At 40.5% G+C, this 24,888-nt stretch overlaps 1 non-coding gene across 1 annotated transcript; it reads right to left on the bottom strand.

The window, feature by feature from the left end:
* Window positions 1-24,575: 24,575 nt before the first annotated feature.
* Window positions 24,576-24,682, bottom strand: LOC127089361 (small nucleolar RNA R71). The gene has a single exon (XR_007790971.1). It is a non-coding gene; the product is annotated as a small nucleolar RNA R71 (small nucleolar RNA).
* Window positions 24,683-24,888: the final 206 nt, after the last annotated feature.

The raw sequence follows: 24,888 nt of genomic DNA, 5'->3' as shown, positions 1-24,888 counted from the left end.
AACTCTAGTACCTTGATCTTCAACTCAATAGCTTCTTCCATCCCCAATATGCAAGCTTCATATTCGGCCATGTTATTTATGCAGGTAAAACAGAGCTTTGTGGTAAATGGCAGGTGGAAATTCTTGGGAGACATCAGTACTGCCCCAATTCCCTGACCTGCATTTGAAGCACCGTCGAACATGAGAGTCCAACCTGCTTTTGGCTCAAGTCCCTCCTCTGGTTCGGAGTCTTCAGCATCCTGAACAACCACGATGTCCTCATCTGGGAAGTCAAACTTCAAAGGTTGGTAATCCTCTAACGGTTGGTGAGCGAGATGGTCTGCTAGCACGCTTCCTTTGATGGCCTTTTGCGCAACGTATTGAATATCGTATTCTGATAACAACATCTGTCATCGGGAAATTCTACCGGTAAGAGCTAGTTTCTCTAATATGTACTTGATAGGATCCATTTTAGATACCAACCAGGTTGTATGGGTAAGCATGTACTACCTGAGACGCTTAACGACCCACGCGAGTGCACAACAAGTCTTCTCGAGTAATGAATATCTGGTCTCGCAATCGTTTAATTTCTTGCTCAGATAATATATGGCATGGTCTTTTCTACCAGTCTCATCTTATTGTCTCAATACACAACCCATGGACCCGTCGAGTACCGTTAAGTACATGATGAGAGGTATTCCTTCCGCATGGGGCATTAGAATAGGCGGCTCTTATAAGTATTCTTTGATTTTATCGAAGGCTATTTGGCAGTCATCATTCCACTCCACGCCTTGATTCTTCCTTAGAAGCTTGAATATTGGTTTGCATGTGGCTGTAAGGTGAGAGATAAACCTGGCGATGTAATTCAGCCTTCCCAAGAACCCACGAACCTCATTCTCAATCCTTGCTGCAGGCATGTTTTGAATGGCTCGGACCTTGTCGGGATCCACTTCAATTCCCTTTTGGCTTACAATAAAGCCTAAAAGCTTCCCAGATCGAACCCCAGATGTGCATTTGTTAGGGTTAAGTCTCAACCTAAACTTCCTTAACCGAGCAAACAGTTTCTCCAGGTTAGTGATGTGCTCTTCTTTTGTCTGGGATTTGGCAATCATATCGTCAACATACACCTCAATCTCTTTATGAATCATATCATGAAAGAGAGTCACCATAGCACATTGATATGTTGCCCCATCGTTCTTTAAACCAAATGGCATCACTTTGTAACAAAAGGTGCCCCAAGAGGTGATGAACGTGGTTTTCTCCATGTCTTCCGGATCCATTTTAATTTGGTTATAACCAGAGAAGCCATCCATGAAGGAAAATACGGAGAACTGAGTTGTGTTATCCACCAATACATCAATGTGAGGTAATGGGAAATCGTCTTTGGGACTAGCTCTGTTTAGGTCTCGGTAGTCGACGCACATGCGGACTTTCCCATCTTTCTTCGGTACCGGTACAATGTTGGCAACCCATTGTGGGTACTTAGCGACTTCTAGGAAATCGGCGTCAAACTGCTTTCTCACCTCTTCTCTGATTTTGAGAGCCATATCCGGTCGAGTTCTTCTTAGCTTTTGTTTGACGGCAGAGCATGCTTCTTTAAGGGGAAGCTTGTGGATCATGATGTCAGTGTCTAACCCGGGCATATCTTGATATGACCAAACAAAGACGTATGTGTATTCATGGAGGAGCTCTATCAGTCTTGTCTTCACTGCATCTTGAAGTGAGGCGCCTGTAACACCCTTCTAAATACCCCAAATTATTATAATTAAAATAACAATATATTCATCAGAGTAATTATGCCCCGAAGGGTGTCACACAATCATTTCACAAAATCATTAAAATCTCCTGTCATGCTCATTTATTTAATCAAAATAAAGTTCTTTGCATAATTCGCAGCGGAATAAAATTCAACTCAATGTAAAACATGTAACACAATACATGTAAATCATCAACAACCAATATCAAGTCAATTAAGACATCCCCTCCCGATGTTACATCTATCAGAGCATGACCCATAAGAACTACTCTAGACTCCAAGCATTAGCTTCTATTCAACTCACTACTTGTTACCTGAAAAAAATAGGTGTAAGGGTGAGTTCCTCAATCAATATAACGAGCATTATACAACATTATGTAATGTTAAGTAAATAACGCATCAAATCACCCTAACCAGACCACACACTCAATAACAGCAGTATCAACTCGAACATCATACTTAACAATAACATATAGCATATGTATAATCTCAAACCATACTCAATAACCACACAACAATACCAACACAAACACACGTGTAATATTGGAATACATCCATTCATATTACACGCCATACATATATTATGCAATGAGACTCCATGCATGCGGTACCGACTATTTGTGAACATATAGTTCAACCTCACCGTCCAAACCCAGGCACGGCTACCAAGCTCACTAGTCCCACTCAGTTGAGACATAGTGACTCACTCACTAATTCCTCACCATGGGAATTAGCTACCACCCCAAATGGGCCATGAAATGCACGCTAATCACCTAGCATGCAAACAATCAACAACAGTCCAACAATGACTAACTCACTAATTCCTCACCATGGGAATTAGCTACCACCCCAGATGGGCCACAATGTGCAAGTTAATCACCTAGCAAATGCAACATCAACAACAATTCAAGAATAGACACATGCTCACACTCTAAGCCACACAACAGTCTATTCACAAATGCATACATTCACATCATCATGTATACCATCACATATCATCAACAACAGCATATCATATCATGCCTCAAAATCAAACACAGTATTAGCACTCTCAACTAATACCTACACTACTCAAAACAGCGGGAAATGATCCCTACTATGTCATACATCAGCTAAGTCGCATCACTCAGCCTAAACAGTCAAAAACTGCACAGCAACATCACAGAAAATTCACCATTCTGCCCATACGCGTATTGCCCATGCCATACGCGTATTGCCCACGCCTGGCCAAAGTCCATACGCGTAACGCCCATGCCCATACGCGTATGCTACGCGTATCACATTCCCATACGCGTACCACCAGAGACCAAAACACGTTCAAAACCTCATCTCTTTCACTCATACGCGTATGACATACACCATACGCGTACCACATCCAGGGATACGCGTACCACACGCGTATGGCGCGTACCAGCGCCAAACTCCCTTTTCTAAGCCATCCCATACGCGTATTGCCTAGTGCCATACGCGTACCAGCCCATCTCATACGCGTATTGCCTAGTGCCATACGCGTATGACCAGAGACCAGATTTCCAGATCTGTCATGGTTTCTCTGCTACGAATTCTCAGATCTACACTTCCACAATCCAATTTTTCATACACTTTCGTTCGTTTCATCAATTACAACTCAGATACATTCAACTTCTCAAATCGCTAACCTTACTACCTCTAATTCCTACGAATTTCATCGATTATTATTCAATTTCGTTCATCTCAAAATTTCACAGATTTTCAGCATACGTCAATCCAATCAGAGGTAAAACAATGATTATTACTACCCAGTACATATTATCATATAATACCCTTTAACCGATGATAAACCCCCCTTACCTGAGTTAATCCGGCAGCTTCCGAGCTCCAAGCTTCTCCTTCTTTCAACCTTCGTTCTCTGGCTTTTTGCCCTTTCTGCCTCTTTTCCCTTTTCACGTGCAAATAACCTTTTTCCAAAAATTGGGACTTTTTATTATTCCGACTTATATACTCCAATAATATTATTCCACTAAATAATTATCCCAATAATTATTATTCCAAAATAATAATAATAATTCAAATATTCTAATTAAATTAATAAACATATTATTAATTTAATCTAAATAAATACATATTATTATCGGGGTGTTACAACTCTCCCCCACTAAAAGAGTTTTCGTCCTCGAAAACATACCTCAATCGAACAACTCCGGATAAGACTCCTTCATCTGGCTCTCCAGTTCCCAAGTCACATTGCCACCTGCTGGTCCTCCCCAAGCTACCTTCACTAAGGCAATCTCTCTACCCCGCAACTGCTTCAACTCTCGATCCTCAATCCTCATAGGTGATGTTTCGACAGTCAGGTTATCTCTCACCTGTACATCATCTATTTGGACTACATGCGACGGATCATGAATGTACCTCCTCAACTGAGACACATGAAAAACATCATGCAAATTCGCAAGTGACGGCGGTAAAGCGATACGATAGGCTACCTCCCCTATCCTCTCCAAAATATGATAAGGACCAATAAATCGAGGCGTCAACTTCTTCGACTTCAAAGCTCGACCAACACCAGTTATCGGAGTAACACGAAGAAACACATGATCTCCCTCTTGGAACTCAAGTGACTTCCTCCTCTTATCATGATAACTCTTCTGACGACTCTGAGCAATTCTCATCTTATCCTGAATCATCTTAATCTTTTTTGTAGTCTGTTGAACAATCTCCGGTCCAACCACAGTACTCTCACCGGACTCATACCAACATAAAGGTGTCTGACATCTCCTACCATACAAAGCTTCAAACGGTGCCATACCAATGCTCGAATGAAAACTATTGTTGTAGGTAAACTCAATCAAAGGCAAATAACAATCCCAAGCACCTCCTTTTTCCAGAACACAAGCTCTCAAAAGATCCTCTAGCGACTGAATCGTCCTCTCAGTCTGACCATCAGTCTGCGGATGATATGCAGAACTCAATCTCAGCTTAGTTCCCAAAGCCTTCTGCAAACCTTCCCAAAACTTCGAGGTAAATCTAGGATCTCTGTCCGAAACAATACTAGACGGAATACCATGCAAACTTACAACCTTCTCAATATACAACTCAGCCAACCTCTCTAACGGATAATCCATTCTGATCGGAATGAAATGAGCCGACTTCGTCAATCTATCCACAATCACCCAAATAGCCTCAAAGCTCCTACTTGTCCTCGGTAATCCCGAAACAAAATCCATACTGATACTGTCCCACTTCCACTCTGGAATAGCCAACGGTTGCATTAGCCCAGACGGCTTCTGATGCTCAATCTTTGACTTCTGACAAGTCAAACAGGAGTAAACAAAACTCGCAATTTCCTTTTTCATTCCCGGCCACCAAAATAACTTCTTCAAATCATGATACATCTTCGTAGCTCCAGGATGAATACTCAGGCCACTACGATGTCCTTCCTCCAGAATACTCTTCTTAAGTTCGGTAACATCCGGAATACACACCCGATTACCAAATCTCAAAACACCATTCTCATCAACTCTGAATTCACCACCTTGACCCTGATTCACTAAAGTCAACTTATCAACCAAAAGCATATCGGATTTCTGACCCTCTCTGATCTCATCCAAAATATTACTCGTCAACTTCAACATTCCCAATTTAACACTATTGTGAGTACTCTCACACACCAAACTCAAATCTCTAAACTGCTCAATCAAATCCAACTCTTTAACCATTAACATAGACATATGCAATGATTTCCGACTCAACGCATCAGCTACTACGTTTGCTTTACCCGGATGGTAATTCAAACCAAAATCATAATCCTTCAGAAATTCTAACCATCTCCTCTGTCTCATATTCAGCTCTTTCTGATCAAACAAATACTTCAAACTTTTATGATCACTGAAAACCTCAAATCTTGATCTGTACAAATAATGCCTCCACAACTTCAGAACAAAAACCACCGCTGCCAATTCTAAATCATGTGTCGGATAGTTCCTCTCATGAACCCTTAGCTGTCTCGAAGCATAAGCTATAACCTGCTTATTCTGCATCAACACACCACCTAAACCCAACAATGAAGCATCACAATAAACCTCGAATAGTTCCGACGAACTCGGTAATATCAGGATAGGAGCAGTAGTTAACCTTCTCTTTAACTCTTGGAAACTTTCTTCACATTTCGAATCCCAAACAAACGCTTGCCCCTTTCTAGTCAACATCGTCAACGGTAATGCCAACTTAGAAAATCCTTCAATGAACTTCCTATAATAACCAGCCAAACCAAGAAAACTTCGAATCTCAGCAACAGACTTCGGAGCTTCCCACTTAGATACCGCTTCTATCTTAGAAGGATCAACAGCAACACCACCTCTTGAAATCACATGCCCAAGAAAACTAACCTCTTCTAACCAAAATTCACATTTAGAGAGTTTAGCAAATAACTTCTTTTCTCAGAGAACTTCCAAAACCACTCTCAAATGCTCAGCATGCTCTTCTTCAGATTTCGAATACACCAAAATGTCATCAATAAACACCACAACAAACTGATCTAGATACGGATGGAAAATTCTATTCATATACTCCATAAATACACCAGGCGCATTAGTCACACCAAAAGGCATCACAGAATACTCATAATGTCCATACCTTGTTCTGAAAGCAGTCTTCTGAATATCCTCAGTTTTCACACGTATCTGATGATACCCAGATCTCAAATCTATCTTGCTGAACACACTCGCACCAACCAATTGATCCATCAAATCATCAATCCTCGGCAAAGGATACCGATTCTTGATCGTCACTTTATTCAGTTGCCTGTAGTCCACACACAACCTCATAGTACCTTCTTTCTTCTTAACCAATAACACTGGTGCACCCCACGGTGACACACTCGGACGAATAAATTTCTTATCCAACAGATCTTCCAGCTGACCCTTCAATTCAGCTAACTCAACAGCAGACATACGATATGGAGCCATCGATATCGGTCTAGTACCAGGTACCAAATCAATCGAGAACTCAACTTCACGCTCTGGCGGCAATTCATTCACCTCTTCCGGAAACACATCAGGAAAATCACACACCACAGCTAGATCACCAATCACCAGTTTATCTTTAGCTTCCATAGTCGCTAACAGCATAAACAACTCTGCCCCATCTACTACTGCCTCATTCACCTGCCTTGCAGATAGAAACAAATTCTCTCCTTCCTCAATCTCAGGAAAAATCACAGCCTTATCAAAACAGTTGATATAGACTCGGTTAAACACCAACCAGTTCATACCCAGGATAACATCAACCTGTACTAGTGGAAGACACACAAGGTCTATCCCAAAGTCTCTACCAAAAATACTCAAGGGACAACTTAGACAAACTGAAGTAGTAGTTACTGAACCCTTCGCAGGAGTCTCAATCACCATACTTCCCAGCATCTTAGATATCTCTAACTTAAGTTTCACAGCACAATCCAAAGATATAAAAGAATGAGTAGCACCGGTGTCAATAATAGCTACAAGAGGAAAGCCCTTAATATAACACGTACCTCGGATCAACCGATCATCTGCAGAAGTCTCAGAACCCGATAAAGCAAAAACCTTGCCTCCTGACTGATTCTCTTTCTTTGGCTTAGGACACTGTGGACTGATATGGCCCAACTCTCCACAGTTGAAACAAGTTACGGTCTTCAACCGGCACTCTGCAGCCAAATGACCACCTTTACCACACTTGAAACACTTCTTCTCATTACTGGTACACTCATGGATACGATGTCCAGCCTGACCACATTTGTAACACTTAGCAGGGGCACTGGAGTCTCCCCCACTAGGCCTCTTCACCCCACTCTGCCTCTGGAAACCTTTGCCAGCTGCATACGGTTTTCCACGGTCATTCTGATTCTTGCCTCTTCTATCAACCCTTTGCTGATAGCTCTCTGCTCTGGCTTTGGAATCCTGTTCAAAAATCCTGCAACAGTCAACCAAGTCAGAAAACACTCTGATCCGCTGATATCCAATAGCCTGTTTGATCTCGGGACGCAGCCCGTTCTCAAACTTCACACACTTCGAAAATTCTCCCGCAGCCTCACTATAGGGAGTGTAATACTTTGACAGCTCTGTGAACTTAGCAGCATACTCCGTAACAGACCTGTCGCCCTGCTTCAATTCCAAGAACTCTATCTCTTTCTTTCCTCTGACATCCTCTGGAAAGTACTTCCTCAGAAATCTCTCTCTAAACACAGCCCAAGTAATCTCAGCATTCCCAGCAGTTTCCAACTCAGTGCGGGTAGCAACCCACCAATCATCAGCTTCTTCTGACAGCATATGCGTACCGAACCTGACCTTCTGGTTATCGGCACACTCAGTCACTCTGAAGATCCTCTCGATCTCCTTCAACCACTTCTGAGCGCCATCTGGATCGTATGCTCCCTTGAACATTGGAGGATTATTCTTCTGGAACTCACTCAGTTGACGAGCAGCTCCCATTCCCACAACATTCGGATTCCCTCCAAGTACTCCAGCTAGCATACCCAGAGCCTCAGCAATCGCAGCATCATCTCTACCTCTTCCAGCCATCTCTATTCTGAAAAACCCAAACAAACTAAAACAATAAGTACTGATAGGTTACACAACACCTATACCGTACAGGGGAAACAGAATAATTACGACTCGACTCGACCGACTATGCTCTGATACCACTAATGTAACACCCTTCTAAATACCCCAAATTATTATAATTAAAATAACAATATATTCATCAGAGTAATTATGCCCCGAAGGGTGTCACACAATCATTTCACAAAATCATTAAAATCTCCTGTCATGCTCATTTATTTAATCAAAATAAAGTTCTTTGCATAATTCGCAGCGGAATAAAATTCAACTCAATGTAAAACATGTAACACAATACATGTAAATCATCAACAACCAATATCAAGTCAATTAAGACATCCCCTCCCGATGTTACATCTATCAGAGCATGACCCATAAGAACTACTCTAGACTCCAAGCATTAGCTTCTATTCAACTCACTACTTGTTACCTGAAAAAAATAGGTGTAAGGGTGAGTTCCTCAATCAATATAACGAGCATTATACAACATTATGTAATGTTAAGTAAATAACGCATCAAATCACCCTAACCAGACCACACACTCAATAACAGCAGTATCAACTCGAACATCATACTTAACAATAACATATAGCATATGTATAATCTCAAACCATACTCAATAACCACACAACAATACCAACACAAACACACGTGTAATATTGGAATACATCCATTCATATTACACGCCATACATATATTATGCAATGAGACTCCATGCATGCGGTACCGACTATTTGTGAACATATAGTTCAACCTCACCGTCCAAACCCAGGCACGGCTACCAAGCTCACTAGTCCCACTCAGTTGAGACATAGTGACTCACTCACTAATTCCTCACCATGGGAATTAGCTACCACCCCAAATGGGCCATGAAATGCACGCTAATCACCTAGCATGCAAACAATCAACAACAGTCCAACAATGACTAACTCACTAATTCCTCACCATGGGAATTAGCTACCACCCCAGATGGGCCACAATGTGCAAGTTAATCACCTAGCAAATGCAACATCAACAACAATTCAAGAATAGACACATGCTCACACTCTAAGCCACACAACAGTCTATTCACAAATGCATACATTCACATCATCATGTATACCATCACATATCATCAACAACAGCATATCATATCATGCCTCAAAATCAAACACAGTATTAGCACTCTCAACTAATACCTACACTACTCAAAACAGCGGGAAATGATCCCTACTATGTCATACATCAGCTAAGTCGCATCACTCAGCCTAAACAGTCAAAAACTGCACAGCAACATCACAGAAAATTCACCATTCTGCCCATACGCGTATTGCCCATGCCATACGCGTATTGCCCACGCCTGGCCAAAGTCCATACGCGTAACGCCCATGCCCATACGCGTATGCTACGCGTATCACATTCCCATACGCGTACCACCAGAGACCAAAACACGTTCAAAACCTCATCTCTTTCACTCATACGCGTATGACATACACCATACGCGTACCACATCCAGGGATACGCGTACCACACGCGTATGGCGCGTACCAGCGCCAAACTCCCTTTTCTAAGCCATCCCATACGCGTATTGCCTAGTGCCATACGCGTACCAGCCCATCTCATACGCGTATTGCCTAGTGCCATACGCGTATGACCAGAGACCAGATTTCCAGATCTGTCATGGTTTCTCTGCTACGAATTCTCAGATCTACACTTCCACAATCCAATTTTTCATACACTTTCGTTCGTTTCATCAATTACAACTCAGATACATTCAACTTCTCAAATCGCTAACCTTACTACCTCTAATTCCTACGAATTTCATCGATTATTATTCAATTTCGTTCATCTCAAAATTTCACAGATTTTCAGCATACGTCAATCCAATCAGAGGTAAAACAATGATTATTACTACCCAGTACATATTATCATATAATACCCTTTAACCGATGATAAACCCCCCTTACCTGAGTTAATCCGGCAGCTTCCGAGCTCCAAGCTTCTCCTTCTTTCAACCTTCGTTCTCTGGCTTTTTGCCCTTTCTGCCTCTTTTCCCTTTTCACGTGCAAATAACCTTTTTCCAAAAATTGGGACTTTTTATTATTCCGACTTATATACTCCAATAATATTATTCCACTAAATAATTATCCCAATAATTATTATTCCAAAATAATAATAATAATTCAAATATTCTAATTAAATTAATAAACATATTATTAATTTAATCTAAATAAATACATATTATTATCGGGGTGTTACAGCGCCTACCCTTACTTCTCTCTTATCTTCTTCTGTTCCCAGGTTGATAACCTCGACGTCCTCATGGTGTGGTTGAATAACCTTCTCTTCTTGTCTGAGTAATCTGGCCAACTCTTCGGGGAGTTCACAATCTTCCCCCACTTCATCTTCAGCTTGGTAAATTGGACAGTCAAAATCATGTCAGACCCTAGCAGTGTCGTTATCAATGGTCTCAGTGGTGTCTCTGCATGTTATGATTTATGCAGTTTATTTAGAAAGTGTGTGCATAAGGATTGATGTCATTTTATTGTAATACAAAAAATGAAAGGAAAGGAACAAAAATTTGAATGCAAATCTCCATTTTATTAATGATATTCAGAAACTCTTGAAAAGATAAAGGAGGCCCTACAACACGCCATTGTGCCTTGGGCAGAGCACAGGGTTTTGTTTAAAATAATAAAATTACTTTTGGAAAAATTGGGGGATTTCCACGGCCTTCCAATTCTTCAGTTCTTCATTGGGCGCGGCTTGTCGTATCCAGCTAGACACCCCCTATTCGCGAACTTCATCATTGATCATTGCCACCTGGTTGCCAAAAATATGGCCAGCGTTGGTGAACATTTCTTCCACAAAAGGAGTCTACTCTTGGCCATGTTGGTTACCGACTTCGTTCGATGACGGGTCATACCCTAAACCAAACTTGTCCCGCTTCTCTCGCACTTCCACCACCTTGCCCCAGTCTTGAGCATTTTCACTCTCCATAACATTTATAGCTCCTTGCCACAAGGCCATGGATGGTCCTGATTTTGGTGTTTCCGACATCTATTGAACGGCCATTACGTTTACCACCTCCAAGGATTGGAATGGTATCTCGGTGATCTCTCCATCCACCTCAATATATCGGAAAGACGTTAAGTGGCTAACTAGGATATCCTCCTCTCCACCAATCACAATCATCTTGTCATTCATGATGAGTTTTAAATTTTGATGTAAAGTGGAAGTGACGGCGCCTGCAGAGTCAATCCATGGTCTCCCAAGTAGGCAGCTATATCCGGGATGTATGTCCATAACCTGGAATGTGATAGTGAAGATAGTCGGGCCTATTTTAATTGGTAGGTCAACCTCCCATATCACTGCTCTCCTTAAGCCATCAAACGCTTTCATGATCAGAGTACTGGGTTTCATATTCATTCCTTCCATTGGTAGCTTTACCAAAGTGGTTTTTGGCATGACATTCAGCGAGGAACCAGTGTCTACTAATACCCTTGATAGTATAGTGTCTATGCATCTCAAGGAGATGTGCAGGGCTTTGTTATGGTTCTTTCCCTAGACCGGCAGTTCATCATCATTAAACCCCAAAAAAAATCCAATGGTTACACAAGCTATCACATCGTCAAACTGTTCCACCGTTATGTCTTTTGTGATATGCGCAACGCTTAACACTTTTATCAACGAGTTTCTGTGTGCTTCTGAGCTGAGAAACAAAGATAACATGGAGATCTTTGAAGGGGTTTGATTCAATTGGTCCACCACTTTGTAATCACTCTTCTTGATTATCCCCAGAAATTCCTCGGCCTCTTCACGAGTGACTGCAGCTTTGGGAGACAGATGCATTTCTTGCATTTCTTGATTAGGGACGGGGATTTGGACAGGAGTAGCAATTTCTTTCCCTTTGGCTTTTGTAGAAGCATCAACAACCCTTAGCGCGAACACTCGGCCACTGTGCGTCATTCCAGCTGGCCCCACAATTGAGGTAACGTTTGGTTCATTGATTACCAAGGGTCAGTCTTCATGCCCTTGCTTAAAAGCTTTGGGTTTTATATCCACGGTACCGCCTTCTCGTCTTCATATGCGAATGGTGCTGGAAATTCTATCACCAATGGGCTTATAGGGATTTCCACATTAACCTCATCATAAGGGATGTCCACCACTGCTATTTCTTCCTCATTCCTGCTTTTGACCCGATGCTCGATCTGTAACTTGCCTTGGTCCAACATTTGTTGTATAAAATTCTTCAACCTTTTATCATTTTCTTCATCAACTAGCTCCACCGGGATTATACCACTTTTTAGCAGCTGTGTGCCTATCATGGCGATAGGAGTTTAAATTTCTTCAACTTTAAGAATCAAATCACCTTGATCACTCTCCTCAATGGCACTGATGGAAGCACCCCCATGTGTTGGCATGGGATTGGTGTTCACGTTCGGACGTCTCGGAGTGAAGGTGACAGCCTTGTCTTCAATCAAGTCTTGTACCCGATTTTGAAATGCAAAATAATTCTCCAAGGTATGGCCGGGCGCTCCCATGTGAAACTCACAGTGGACGTTGGCATCGTATCCGGGTGGGTATGAAAAGACAGCTGGTTTTAGTTCCCTCAACGTTAAAAGTCCCTCCTTTTGCAAGTATGGGAATATTTGGCTATAGGGTACTGGTAGAGGGTCAAGTTGCCTTCTTGGGGGCCTTGGCTTGAATTGCCTTGGTGGCGCAGTATTCTGTTATTGGCGATGTTATTGATGTCGTTGTTGATATACTTATTGTTGCTGTATTGGTTGCTGATAGGGTATAGGTACTACCGCGGCGACTTGGCCATATAAAGCTTGTTGCTTCCCCTTGTAGCCTCTGGATATAGCGTTCGTATCACCTTCTCTTTTCTTATGGAAACCTCCAGAGTACTTTTTCGGTGCGCTAGGGGCTGCCATAGCTCCTTGAATCTTTCCATCCCTTAACCCTTTTTCTATACGATCTCCGATTGTCACCAGATGTGCAAAGTCGGACGCTACACTACTCACCAATCTATCAAAGAAAGGGTCCTTCAGTGTATCCACAAATATTCCAGTCATTTCTTTTTCTGACAATGGTGGCTCTACCTGAGGAGCCAACTCTCTCCATCATTGGGCATATTCTTTAAATGACTCATTTTCCTTCATGGCCATCCCTTGTAGCTGCATTTGGTCGGGCGCCATATCTAAGTTGTATTTGTATTAACGTAGAAATGCGTCAGCCAAGACTTCCCAGCTTTGGATCCGCCCTTGCTCTAAGCTCATGTACCACCTTAGAGACACCCCACTTAAACTGTCCTGGAAACAGTGTATAAGTAGCTTGTCATTTTCAGTATGGGCAACCATTTTCCTGAAGTACATTACCAGGTGACTTCTTGGACAAGTTTGGCCTTTGTATTTCTCGAAATCAGGAGTTTTAAATTTAGCCGGGATGACCAAATTTGATACCAAACGCATGTTCATGGCAGCGACGCCGAAGATATTATTCCCCTCTATAGCTTTGATCTTCTTTTCCAAGGCGCGAAGCCTATCCATATCAGGATATGGAAGTATTTTAGGTTTTGGTTGATCAGGCACATAGAAAGCGTCGTACGGGTCATCTCCCATTTCAGATCCATAATAAGCAGACGCATTAGAAGGCTCTGCACGATCTCCATCCCCTTTGTTTCCTACCAGTATATGAACCAGACTCTTCTTGGCATGGATGAAACTTTCATCTTGTTGGACCAATCCTGATGTGCTATCGTTCTTCCTTGCCCCAATTTCTGCATCCACGACCCACTCTCTTTGGGCGATTGTTAGCATTGCCTCTAGTAATTGATCCATCTTTTCTTGGATCGCGTGATGTTTCTCCTCATGGTAGCTTGATTAGCCTCAACTTTCTCCAACGTCATCTTGTAGTTGCTTCACGTCTCGTATCGATGTTGATTAGTCAGCGTTGCTGGATAGAGGGTAAAAAGGTTGGGTAAGTTTTTTTTTGGAGTTTTTATGAAGCATGATGCATAGTGAGGATGCAAATGTTATGCATATTTTATTTTCAGGGAATCGTTCGAGTTTCATTAGCTGTTAGCAATTCGGAGAAACAAGAAATACTAAAATAGCAATAAGAAAGCAATTTTAAACATCATTCATTCAAGTACATAACATAGGGATCCAAAAGGCCCTAGTTCAAAATTCATTGTCAAAGGAACAGAATATAAGACATAGGAAAATTAAATTGTAGGTTTTCTGGCTTGAAGTTCTTTTAGTTCTTCCTTGAATCTCTTCAGCAACCCTCTATAGAGCAAAATGAAACTGATTATGGCTGGAGGAGTGCTATCTTCCTTCAATTCTTCAACCGCGTCTCTTAACTTCCATGGTAGTTCTTTAGCCGCCCAATTACAGAATCCCACCAGCCCATCGAGCTTTGCACGGAACTTATCCCTATATCCTTGCAAGAAGTCTATGGTCTTTTTAAAGGATTCATAATCTTCAATCACATACTCTCGTTCCTTCAACCATATGGAGTTGTCTTGGTGTAATGACTCTAGCTGACTCTTCCAATAGCTGGCAGACTCTTTTGCATCTCTTACTTCTCGACACATCTCCTCCCATATCATGGGTGAAACTCTAGAGGCTTCGGTGGCTATATTTTTGAGTCGGCGTTCTTGATCCGCTTCAGCCTTTGCATGACGAACAGAAATGGTGAGTTCTTTTATCTGAGCCCCAAGTGTATCTCTTATCGTCTTGTTTTCCTTTGTGGCCAGATGCCACCAATGCTCATTGTCCTGGCATTCTTTTTGGGCTTGTCGCAATTGATCCTTAAGAGTATCTAGACAAAGGTCAGCTTGTTCTAGTCCCACTTGATCTTTTTCCTTTTATGCTCCTCTTTGTTAAACTTTTCCACATTTGCTTGAAGCTGCACATCCTTTCTCTCAAGTTCCCACTTCATGATGTTTTTCCCATTGATGACTTATTGGATTTTTAACTTCAACTTTTCATTTTCCCTTTCTAATTTTTCCATGGTGGTCTTGAGTTCATCAACCTCTTCAACAGGGATATGGGTGAGCTTAGGTTCGGAAAGAGGTACAGGTATCTGAGTGACGAATGGCATTTTGATCACCTCGGCCCTTTCCTTTACCCAACGAAAATATGGTTCTTTTGTAATCCCATTAGCTCTTCCCAAATCTGCTCTCCCTTTTCGATTGACCTTCTTCCAAGCCTCTCTAATTCGTTGGAATAAGCTAGGATTCTCAACCCCAAAGTCAAGCAACAAGAAAGCTTCCAAAGACCTTGCCTCTAGAGGGCCTTCCATTGGGTACCCAAGTTGTCTTAGTGATAGAACCGGGTTAGAATTTACACATCCTTGAGTTCCAATAAGTGGTAGATTAGGGAAATCTCCACAACTGAATATGATGTCCATACTGATATATTCTTTGGAATACCAAGAAAGATCTTCGGATCAGAGCGACCCCAACCTCTGAGGCCAACTAGCATCTGTTTGTTCTATCCAAACACCTGTCTTTGGAAGATGTTCTAGAAACCACTGATATAATAAAGGAGCATAACAAGCAATCATTCCTTTCTTCTTGGTGTACCTATGGCTCATGTAATAGTAAACATCATCTAACAAGGTGGGTACTGGGTTTCCGGTGAGGAAGACGCAAATAGCAGCCATGTCTATGAAACCATCCATATTTGGGAACAGGATGATGCCATAGGTGGCCAACACAATAGCAGAGTAACAAGCGTCCCAACTTTTTGCTTTTAATAGGGTATGAGCTCTTTCCAAGAGAAAGCTTACCAAAAACCATTTGGTATTCCCTTTGGCCTCTAAGTTAGCCTCTGCTTCCCTTTTGTCCATGTGAAGCACTCTAGCAATGATCTCAAGTGGCAAAGATTCATCCACCCCTTCAAACAGTGGCTTGTTCTTCATAGAAATCCTAACAAGACGCTCGAATTCTTCCAACATTGGTGCTAGCTGGAAATCTTGGAATGTGAAACACCTTAAAGGTAGGTCATATAATTGGGCCAGAGTGACTAAAGTTGCATGGTCCACTCATTGGTTGAGGATGTTGAGCAGATTTCCATAGTTCTTCCCAAAATTGATTCTGTATATCGGGTGCATTTGGGAGACCAAGTCACGCAAGCTTCTTAGATCGGGATCCTTAAACTTGAAAGAGTAAATATTTCTTTTGCTTGATTCCATGCTTCTTGAATTCCTGTAACTTATGATACTCAGATTCCTTGGAAATAAAATAATATGAATGTCATGTTATGAATAATGTTATGCATGCCACAGGTAAGTCAACATACGGGCCGTGAGAGTGGGTATCCTTGATTACTAACAAAAACCCTTTTGGAAGATGCTAAAGTTAATAGGTTCCCAAAGTCATCAATTACTATTTAGGAAGGTTATTGTCATGACGAAAACTCATCCGCCAATAACGTCCCTAAAAAGAGTCTCGTCTGGGTGAGGCCTTCGTATGGTCCCAAAGAGGAAAACTCCTAGTGGGTCTATACTACGCAACTCTCGAGTCCAAGGTTCTAATAAGGTTCTTAGAGTCATAGATCGAGGTTGGGAATATTATTGTAAGGTAGTAAGACGCCCAAGGGATCTCATCTGATTGGGGCTTTCGTATTAACCCAACAAGTACGAAACTTTTTAGGTGAATACTACATAACCGCCAGATATAGTGGGTTAAAAGGTCCCTAGAGTCATTGATCCATCTTGAAAATACTATCGTCGTGACGAAAACTCGTTGGGCAACAACATCTAAAGAGAATCTCCTCTAGGCGGGGTCTTCGTATCTTCCCAATAAGGAAGAGTCCTTGTGGGCGTCCACTACACAACCACCAACTTAAACTTATGGTTTTTCTCAGACTCGATAAAACCTTTGAAAAATAGAATAATGGTCGTCGCAACCATACGGGGGTAAAAATGAGTTAATATGTTTGATGTTTTGTTTGATTGGTTTCGATCGTGCGGGGGCGGGAATTTGATGTATTAAGATGTTTTGGTTGGATGACGATTACTCGGATAGTCGAGTAAGACAACTCGTATCCTAATAGTCAGGAAAGGTAACAGAAGACTCTAGACCACTTTCTTTTTCATCCTTAATTATAAAAAAGGATTTAATGATGATTAAGGTGTTTTGAATGGATGACGAATACTTGGATAGCCGAGTAAGACAACTCGTATCCTAATAGTCGGGAAAGGGAATAGAAGACTCTACACCACTTTCTTTTTCATCTAAGTGATTATGAAAATAAGTTTATGTATGGTTGACATATTTTAGAATAAACGGAAAGTGCTTGAATGGCTGAGTAAGACAACTCATATCCAAGCATTTGAGAAGAGGAATTGAAGACTCAAGACCATCTCCCTTTTCGTATAGTTTATTATGAAATGATTTGATTAATTTATTAATTCAATTTATTGAAAAAGACAATCATTTCACTAATCGAGTAATAGAACTCGTATTCAAACCAATGAGGAGAGAAGTCGAAGGCTCAAAATCATCTCCTTTTTTTATTTCGCTTATTATGAAAATGTTTTGATTTAATTGGGTTTAGAAGTTTGTAAAGAAATTATGAGTGTCTAACTAACCGAGTAAGAAAACTCGTATTCAAACAATCGAGGGGAGGAGTTAAAGGCTTAAAACCATCCCCCTTTTCATTTCATTTATTGTAAGAATGTTTTGATTTAATTAGGCTTAGGCGAGTTAAAAATGACAATTATTTGAAAAACCGAGTAAGAGAACTCGTATTCAAATAATTGAGGAGAGGAATTGAAAACTCAAAACCATCTCCCTTTTCATTTCCAAATGAAATGGTATTTAATCGTGATTAAGTATTTTGATTGAGTTTAAATAAAAATACGTGATATTGGATCGAAGTTTTAAATTTGCGTTTACGAATGAATTGGATTTTATTTAGTGTATTGTTCATCTACTCTATTAATTAAAATCGAATAGGTCTCATTGTAAGAAAGCCCAAGAGTAAGCTATGTAAGGTTGATGGCGATGCATAAAAGCGATCGACTTACAAAGGTGTGAAGAGTGAGCTTAATATTAAATTGAGGATTGTGTAATTCTTGATGGTTTGATGCGACTATATTACTTAGAATAAACACCAATTGCATACCCTTATAAAGAATGAACTTTGACGCGCGATTTAAATAGCACAAATATGTGTATAAACGGATCAATCATGCAATATAATCTAAATTAGTATCATAAACAAATAATCAATTAAAAAAAGAAATTAAAATATCAAACAAAAATAAAAGGGCTAATTACATAAATCATTAAACTTCATTTATTTAATCAAGACATTAATTGGTAAAAATCTAAAAATCAATTAACTAATTCAAAATAAAAACAAAGATATAAAATCCAAACAAATAGATGAATTAAAAACCAATGGGCCTCCTTTTAGCCCAAAAGGAAGACCCCAACTTGCAAACGGGGGTGCATGGAGAAAATGTGACTCCGGGCCTCAAACCGAAGGCCCAAATGCAAGGGAAGTCCACCTAGATGCGCGGTCAACCCCTTTGACTAAGTGCACTAATCTCGACCGCCAGATCGTTGGATCTGTCCCGGTCAGACGCATCCAATGGCCATGAGGCGCTAGAGCGTAGTAGCCTAATGTACCCCTACATACGATACCAGTGAGTGGACGACACACCACCAGTGACAAGTGTCTCAACGGTGGAGACACTTGTCACCACCACAACCGACTGATGACAAGCATAAAAGCAGAAATAGAACCTAACTTCCAGCCATTTCATTAAAGCATTTCTCTCTCTTCAACCTAAAAATAAGAACAAAATTCGCTCTGCAATTCCGAGCGCGTCCTCCGATCGAAACCCACCGGAGAAGACGGTGGTGGCCGGCCAACGGCGGCGGCGCCACCTTCTTCTCCGACGAACCACTCCTCAAAAAGTTAAATTCAAAACACTAACCCCCCCCCCCCTTTATTAGGCCCGTGATTACGAATCCGACCTTACTTTGCTCTAAAAGCTCCTTAAACCACCAGATCGGAACTCCACTCACACGAAAACAGATTCAAACAAAAGAACAAAGCATTCAAGCCAACAAGACAAAGTCAAGGTGGTTAGAGAGGAAATTCAAAAAAGCGAATGAGACGGATTTGAATCTACAAAGATGGTATTTCAGCGTGATTTAATTGGTTTTTTTCTACGAACAATGCATCAAGATGAGTAAGACGAGGTAAAGCTTTTCAAGCAAAAGCAAAATAAGAATAGTATACTTGTTTGGGAGACGAATCGACAGCGACGTTCTCTCCTCTACTTTCTGAGATAAGATTCTTTCTTTTGATTCTCGATTATCTCTCTTTCTTCTATTTTTTGATGTTGTGTTTTGAGTCTGAGCTCGTTTAGGTTAGAGTTTCGGTATGAAACTCTAGCTTAACCCTTAAAAATCTTTAGCTTTAATGAAAGGGTTCTTGGGGATTTTTTGGCAGAATAACGGTATCTCCTAATGATTGATCGCTTGCTCTTTTATAGGTGGAGGATCCCCTCATTCGCACATGTGAAGAATGAAGGTAAATCCAACGAACGATCCTATGAATCGTGTGAGCAATAGTTGTTTGTATCTTTCTAGGATTTTGGGTTCGTTATAATGGATCTTTCTCCTGATCTCGTGGGGACCAACTACGCGAGAGGTATATTTTGTTTGTATCGTAGTCTGAAATTTGTCCTGAACTTTGACGTTAATTAGTTCTCTTTTTTTTATGGAGGTATAACGCTTATCAAGACACCTTCGCCATGGTAAATTAACGGCAACTTTGGAGCTCATGGGCGATCCTGGGCCTTTAAATTCTGAGTATTCTTTTTACCCCCCTCCCTTAAAGTTCCTATCTAACTTTAGCCGATACTTCCTTTCGCAGGTTATGCTTGTGATGGTTGGATGCGAAGGTGAAGGTGATGAGATAGTGGGTTGTACACCAGTATGTAGGTTGTGGTCCCAGCTTAGAGGCTCTCTCTTTAATCCAGATGAACTCCCCATGAATCCCACCCTGTTTACAAACTTGATTCTAAAAGAAAGTAATTAGTGATGTATTTTTTAGTGATGATTCTTATGAAAATCATTGTACAATTATTTTAACCGTGATTCATGTCCTATCTTTGGTGCAAAGAGGGAACTCACGTGTATTTGGTTTATGAAAAACAAATTTTGATTTACCTTCAGTAGTTATTATGAATTATGACACTTAATGCTTGTTTTGGGAGAAACAAAGATTCAATCGATGTTGTATGGGCCCAACGTAAACGGATTTTGAAATGTAGCATTTATGGCCAAACATGTGAATATGACTATTAATCCAACAGTTCATGAATAGATAATGAGAAGATTGTAACCAAACCATCGACCATGTGAGGGTAGTACCAAGCTTTGGACCAAATTTCACGCTTTAACAGAAACCAAATAAAACAAGCTGATATAAATCAAGGATTTGAAAATGGCCACGTTGAAGACAAACTATCCTTTGAGGTAATCAAATGACGGGAGAATTATCAATGTGTGAACCAAGCCATGGATAAAGAAACAACTAAGTGAAATGCTATAGACTAATGAAGCAAAACATGAGGTTTTTAAGGACCAAAGACTTGGACTAAGACCCATGTCCCCGGACAAACGTATACTGAATAGGCATAGGCTCATGAAGTCGAGCCATGAATGGAAAATAAATCTTAGGAATTTAGGGTTAGGAATCTTTACAGAGAAATGATATTTATGATTAAGGTTTATGAAACTCTCATCCAGTAGAGATCCCTGAGTTTTGAATTTATGCATTACAGCCTCTGGTTATGAAAGCGTAACGGAAGTCCCCCCTATTTACTACTCGGAAAAAATCGGGGTGTGACAACGAGTAACGCTCTCGATCTCAATAGATAGGATTCACCTCTTACTACAATAGAAGTCGATACATTCCTAGTCAATTCTCCTTTGTGCCAACTCCTTATAATAAAGTTACTCTGAGTCTGACTATCAGCCATATCACATTCCAGGTTCTTCCGAATATTTCAATCTTCTCAACAAGGGTCAAACCTCCAAACAAAATCAAGTGCAACCATAAATCCCAGGACAATAGATGATTTAAATCCCCCAGCAACTCCAAGCCATCCTAGACATGCAAGGAGCGAACGAACTGCTCAATAGAGTCTACAACTTGGTAAATAACAAAACTCATATTTTTTTGGTTGAAAGACTCCTTAGGATTGAAAATAACTTGCAATATACTCTCTTAGAAACCATTCCCTGTGCGAAGTGGCGTCCTATAGCAATTGCGGAACAATGCCACAAAAATGATAACACACGACAATAGTCGTCCTCAGCATAATCCAACAAAATAAAAAGGAAATCCTACAGGAATATATAGACTGATTCACCAAGGTAGTCGTGTAGGTAGGATGAACGAATGATGAGCTAAATTGTTGGATGTTGAAGAAAGGACTAAGGGAAGATTGTATGTTTCACACAATGTTAGGGCTAGAATGGGTTGGGAGCTTGAACGGCCTCTTAAATAGGTTTCAACCCTATATTAACTATGAAGGGGCACTCCTATATGAAGAAATGGAAAATGACCAAGGATTAGGAAACACGAGCAATAGACGACCGACATAAAGGGACCTCAATCAAGTCCTGGACGAAGGAGATTGGGTGCTACATGCCAAGTTCTCATCGTAAACTCCCCTAAGAACTTCAAGGGAAAATATTTTGCAAGAATTTTCTAACACCGACTTCAAGGAATCCAAGATAAGAAACTCTAAAACAATAAAAGAATTATCTAGGACTGAAAAGACAAGGTATTTTCGTTTCCAAAAAAGCCATTGACACAATATAGATGAATGTGTGCACTTGAAAGATGCATTTTAGGAGCTAACTAAGAAAAGGGGATTAACCTGGTATACCCAAGAGGACGGTTGATAACACTGAAATTTACCGTATTTTCGACTCTGATTCCACATGCATTCTAGTTGTTTTATTATCATTTTGTTGTGTTATTTCTATGTTTTCCTTTGTTTTCAAGTTTTTACTTTAATCGGAGCCCCTATCGAGAAAAGGAGTGAAAAAGAGCTAAAAACCCTAAAATTCAGCATTTTGTACTTGTGGCCTACCCCATGGCTGGCGCCATAGACCCTGCCATGACGTGTCCAAGCTCAACTTCCCTCAACTTCCACGTTCCCCACTACTTCCACTAAGGCGCCTCATTTTGTGCTTGTGGTGGACGCCACAAGAGGAAAGTTTTTCCCTCCCATTTTCAAGTTGAAGGGCATCCTTGTCATTTCCATCTTTTTACTTGCTTATAAATAGAAACTCGATATCACTTTTACAATCATCCAAACTTAGAGAAAAGGCAAACTCAGAGCAACTTTGTTTCACTTAGGCATATATTCAGTATTATAAAGTGGTAATCGCTTCGTATTGGAGTGTTACCACAATTGTGTAATCGAGTCTGTGATAGAGTCTGTAATCGAGTTTGGAGCACTTTGGAAGGAAGTTAATCTTGTCGCCATTTTCATCTCCGCTTTGCAATTTATTCAACCCTCCGATTGGAGCAGGTTTTTATTACTTGTCTTTATCTTATTTATTTTCTCGCACTCGCTTTACCTTATTTATTTTCCTCGCACTCGCTTTAAATTATTTATTTTCCCGCACTCGCTTTAAATTATTTATTTCCTCGCACTCGCTTTAAATTATTTATTTCCTCGCACTCGCTTTAAATTATTTATTTCCTCGCACTCGCTTTAAATTATTTATTTTCTGCACTCGCACTACTTTTATTTATTTCTCGCACTCGCACTACTTTTATTTATTTCTCGCACTCGCACTACTTTTATTTATTTCTCGCACTCGCACTACTTTTATTTACTTTCCGCACTCGCACTACTTTTATTTAAATTAATGCACTTTTACTTTACCATGTGTAACTAAATCTATAAGGTTAGAATGTAAGAATCGTAATTGAACCGATAATCCGTACAATTGTTCGTAGAAGCACTTAAGGGCTATTTTAACTTTCAACTTAAGTTTTCCCGCACTTCAATTCCGTTGGGTAAGATCGAAAGCCGTCCAACGTCTTTTTAAACTTAATTGTTTTTAACTATTTCAAAAACAGCAAAAGCGCTTTGTTTAGTTCATTAGGAGATTTTAACATTAAGAAGAAAAGAGATTTTAAAACTATTTTCGGACGCGTTTATAAGTTTAGAGTCTGGTTCGCAAGAACCTCTTTTGGTTAAGAAATCCAGGTTATAATACTTTTCAACTTAGTCAAGATACTATATTTCTTAAAAATAGGTTTACTACTCTAACGCAATGCGCGCCTTTTTATAAGTGACAATAAGAGGGTTTGATTAGGGGGTACAACTCGGTTCTGAATACGCAAAAGCGACAGTTCCTGTTAAATTAGTTCTTTTCAAAGTAGAAAACATTGCCCATAAGTAGCTCTATTAGCAAGTACTTGGATTATTAATTGATTACGTGAATTACATTCGACCCTGTCTTTATTAATTAATCTTTATTCAACAATTTACTTTTTATTGCACACTCCAAAAACACTTATTTTGATTGCCTTTGATAAACACCATAACGACAGATAATGATAGATTGACACTTGGTCTCTGTGGATTCGATAATCTTTTATATTACTCTGACGCGTTCGTATACTTGCGAAACACCGCATCAAGTTTTTGGCGCCGTTGTCGGGGACCAATTTCGTCAAATTTCATTTCCCTGTTGTTATATCGTTTAGACTTAGGCTATTTCCCGCCGGTCAATGCGAAGAACTCGCAGCACCGGAAGTTTAAGCTTAGTATACCCTCTGGAGGAACCTGAACGTTACGCTCGCGCACGTTTATTCTTTCATAAAATTAAGAGAGCTATGGCCGAAGATCAAAACCAAAGACCTCTTAAGGATTTCTCTCAACCATCTAATGAAGAACCTAGTTCTAGTATAGTAAACCCAACCATCCCAGCTAATAATTTTGAACTTAAACCATCCCTGTTGTAACTAGTGCAACAGAGACAATTCGCAGGTCTCGCTACTGAGAACCCAAACCAACATTTAAAAATATTTCTTCAATTAGCAGACACTTTTAAAACCAATGGAGCTTCTCCTGAGGCAATACGTTTAAGATTATTTCCTTTTTCCCTCAGAGATAAAGCCCTATCATGGTTAGATTCCCTTCTACCCAATTCCATTACGACTTGGGATAACCTTAGAAGAGTTTTTCTTGCTAGATATTTTCCCCTGAGTAAAACCGCCGTTCTTCGAAACCATATAACTAGATTTACCCAAAACCAAGAAGAATCGTTGTTCGAAGCTTGGGAGAGATATAAAGAGTTGTTACGAGCATGCCCATATCATGGCTTAGAAAATTGGTTAATCATTCAAACCTTCTATAATGGACTTCATTACAACACAAAGATGACCATCGACGCTGCCGCAGGCGGTGTTCTGATGAACAAACCTTATCCTGAAGCTAGTGCCCTCATCGAAGATATGGCTCAAAACCATCAATCATGGGGAGTCGAACGAGCGACAATTGAGAAGAAGGAAGCCCAAGGAGGAGTGCATG

The sequence above is a fragment of the Lathyrus oleraceus genome, chromosome 5 (assembly GCF_024323335.1).
Source record: "Lathyrus oleraceus cultivar Zhongwan6 chromosome 5, CAAS_Psat_ZW6_1.0, whole genome shotgun sequence".
Classification (NCBI taxonomy): domain Eukaryota; kingdom Viridiplantae; phylum Streptophyta; class Magnoliopsida; order Fabales; family Fabaceae; genus Lathyrus; species Lathyrus oleraceus.
This window is presented reverse-complemented; position numbering and strand designations above follow the sequence as displayed.